A 3702-nucleotide genomic window follows, 5' to 3' on the forward strand; every position below is an offset into this window, starting at 1 on the left:
GAAACTAGACCAACAAGTTACACCATACACAAAAATAAACTCAAAATGGATAAAGGACTTAAATGTACGACGGGAAACCATAAAAATTCTAGAAGAATCCAAAGGCAACAAAATCTCAGACATATGCCGAAGCAATTTCTTCACTGATACAGCTCCTAGGGCACTTGAAACTAAAGAGAAAATGAACAAATGTGACTATATCAAATTAAAAAGCTTCTGTACAGCAAAAGAAACCGTCAACAAAACAACGAGAAAACCCACTGTGTGGGAAAACATATTTGCCAATGTCATATCTGATGGGGTTTGTTTTTGTTACGGCAATGCTCAGAAGGGAAGATGGTCCTTTTACAGTAGGAGAGAATCCCTCTACTGGTTGTTTCTTCAAATTGCAGGTCAGCACTCAATGGTTCAGAATTTTTTTCTTTTTTTAAGTGAAAATATGTATTGGATATAGTAAGTGTAAGTGTTTTCCAGTGAAACCTGTTTCCATTATGTATTGATGAATGCAGGATCAAGATTACTTGCCTGTCTGGAACCTTCAGCACCCGTGGGCTGCATACTGTCAGCCACAGGATTAGGGTGAGGCGAGTGAGGCAGGTTAAGTAAATGTTGGGTAGGATCCTGTCTCTATTTAAATTCTGATATTTTGTTTATTATGGATTCTTGCATTAATTTTGATTTTTAAAAAGAACTTTACATTTAAATAGGATTGAATTTTATTACTACACTGTTTTATGTCCCCTTAAATGTTGTGCCTCAAGTGAGCGCCTCGCCCTGACCTTCAGTATGTGCCTCACAGAGGGAGTGGAGAGAGTGGGAGCCTGAGAATCCGAGACACACTTGGGAATGAGAAGCTGACGATGTGTGACCCTTCTCCCGTCTCAGTGAGGCAGGAAGTAAACGCACCAGCTAAGAGTGAGGAAGACAGCCCTCAGAGAGGGGAGACTTAGCATGGCTGGTGAAGAGACTGGGAGAGGGAGGAGGTTGGGACAAGTGAGGGACAGTCTTGCTGGGTGGGGTGAGGGGGCTGGGGGCAGGGAGAGGTGGACAGAGTGTTCTAAATGATTATAGAGGTTGTGGTTGAAGATGAGTGTACTGGAGAGTATGTGTACTTGAGTTTAGAATTTAGAGGGAATGAAGTTCCAAGCGAAGCCACATAAAGGACTTTCTTGCTGATAAGTTGTCTTGTGTGTAATAGAGAGGAAATGTAAACAGTGGTGCATACATCATAAAATAAGGGTTCCTTAAACTTCCAAGTGTCTTTAAAATATATATATATTTTTTTATTGATTTCAGAGAGGAAGAGAGAGGGAGAGAGAGCTAGAAACATCAATGATCTGAGAGAATTGTTGATTAGCTGCCTCCTGCATGCCCTTTACTGGGGATCAAGCCCGCAACCAGGGCATGTGCCCTTGACCGGAACCAAACCCGGGACCCTTCAGTTCGCAGGCAACACTCTATCCACTGAGCCAAACCTGCTAAGGCATAAAGTAATATTCTGATGATATATCATAGAATTGTATACTTGAAATCTATGTAATTTTATTAACCAATGTCACTCTAATAAATATAATTAAAAAAAATTTTCTCCACTACAGTCTGGTGAAAGTCTGAGTGTCGTGAAGAATATTTGTGGCCATAGCTTTTCTCCCAAATGTTCCTCCCCCTGCCAACACTGAACAGAAGAAAAGTTATTCATAGGAATATTACTTACCAAATCCTACGGGAACTACTATCAATAAGAGCTACTTGTTAGCCATCAGTGGCTATTAACTTGCTAAGATTATATAGAGTACTTGTAATTGGAGCACTAGACGCTCATCACAATATCTAGGGAAAAATGAAAGTCTTCTTTCGTAGTTAGTGCCAAAGAATTCATCTGGCTGCAAGAGCAGATTCTATCAGGCATCTTGAGTATTATTACTTATAAAACAGATGACAGTATTGTGTTTGGGGCAGTGAAATTAAATCCCATACCAAAGTGGGCCAAAAGCAGGTGTCAGCCTGGGACAGATGTCAGCACCAGGGACAAAACAAAAAGAATAGTCATGTAATCCTTTGAACATATTTGGAACTATAAACTGCAAATGTAAATTCTGGATTGTTAACTATCATTTAGGACTATGCTGTCCAATATAATAATCACTAGCCACATATGGCTATTTAAGTCTAAATTAATTAAAATTAAATAATTAAAAATTAAGTAAAATTCAGGTCCTCAGTTGAATTGATCACATTTCAACAGCCACGTGTGGCCCGTCACTGCTGTGTTGGGCAGCACAGACAGAGAGCATTTTCATCACTGCAGAAAGTTCTACTGGACAGACTCGATACAGCATTTCAACCTTTTCCAGTGTATGTGGGGGTTTTTTTTGCGGGGGAGGGAGAATTTTCTATGGTAACCCATATTTATCACTGTTTTCTGATCACCTCATACACTATAACACAAATGACTGAAATATGTTTACCATCACAGCTCTCCACTCTACCAATGCACATAATACAACCAATTAAAATGTGTTGGCTGGATCAAATAACCAGGACAAGCGAAAAACAAATATGGAAACACTAACTCTTTATCCAAACATGGTTTCACTTATGAATGCATGTCCGAAATCAGGCCAACGCCATTTCTGAGCCCCATCTTGTCACCTAGTCTCATCAACTATTATGTATTTTTTAAAGTTAGTTTTACATTAGTAGCAAGGTATAATTAAATTTATGTAATGACTCTGACCTGTGCCAGAGTCAATAAAATTGCCACCAGAAATGCTCAGAAAATCCCAGTTATAGAGTAATCATCAAGAAAGCACAAGATCTGAGCAACATGACTAAATAATGATGATGATGATGATAATAATAATATATAAAAAGACTGTGTAAGTTAAGACAACCAGATCTAACAGCATTATTGATTTTTTTAAAAAAATATCAACTGTATAAAGTTCATAATCTGGACTTTTTATTTCACATTTGCTTTCCCTCTGTTCTGAACAACCATGAATCTTCCAAAAGTACCATTTTAAATACATCTTATCACATTACTAGGTGGTAAGATTATTTTCTTGATTCTTTATCTGATTTTCGAGGTTGTTTGCCCAACAAAATCACACTTAAAAAGTGATACATGATTGCAATTCACCAGAATGAAAACAAGTAATTCAATGAAGATGGCAAATACTTAACTAAGAATATAGTTTTCACAAGTAGTGGGCAGATCATGGTTTATAACCATAGATACTAGTTGTACATAAAAATCATGAGCCTGAGACATGATAGTATATATACACATTCTGATTAAAAATCAACTGCTGAGCACGCTTCTGGGCCATGAAGAGTCATGAACTGCACAGCCGGCATAAAGTTCGCTGTGGAGTGCGGTCTTTATCCCCCCTACATAGCTTGAGCTGACAAAGGCGACTTAAAATTTTCCCCTCAAAACCAATTGTTGGGAGATAAATATTATAATTAATATTTATAGTAGCCCGGTGCACAAAAATTTGTGCACCTTGGGGCTGGGGGGAGTGTTCCTCAGCCTGGCCTGCACCCTTTCCAATCTGGGACCCCTGGAAGGATGTCCTACTGCTGGTTTACAGGAATCGGGCCTAAACTGGCAGTTGGACATCCCTCTCACAATCTGGGACTGCTGGCTCCTAACCAATCACTTGCCTGCCTGCCTGATTGCCCCTAACCACTCTGCCT

At 39.1% G+C, this 3702-nt stretch overlaps 1 long non-coding RNA gene across 3 annotated transcripts in view; it reads right to left on the reverse strand.

The window, feature by feature from the left end:
* LOC107183695 overlaps positions 1-3702 on the reverse strand; it is an 11734-nt gene that overhangs the window by 5083 nt on the left and 2949 nt on the right. The window contains exon 3 of one of the 3 annotated variants that reach the window (XR_001514494.1): positions 136-170. The exons of the other annotated variants lie outside the window; for them this stretch is intronic. This is a non-coding gene — a long non-coding RNA (uncharacterized LOC107183695). Of the gene's footprint in view, positions 1-135; positions 171-3702 lie in introns of those variants that run through there. 3 annotated transcript variants of the gene reach the window in all.

The sequence above is a fragment of the Myotis davidii genome, unplaced genomic scaffold (assembly GCF_000327345.1).
Source record: "Myotis davidii unplaced genomic scaffold, ASM32734v1 scaffold102, whole genome shotgun sequence".
Classification (NCBI taxonomy): Eukaryota; Metazoa; Chordata; class Mammalia; order Chiroptera; family Vespertilionidae; genus Myotis; species Myotis davidii.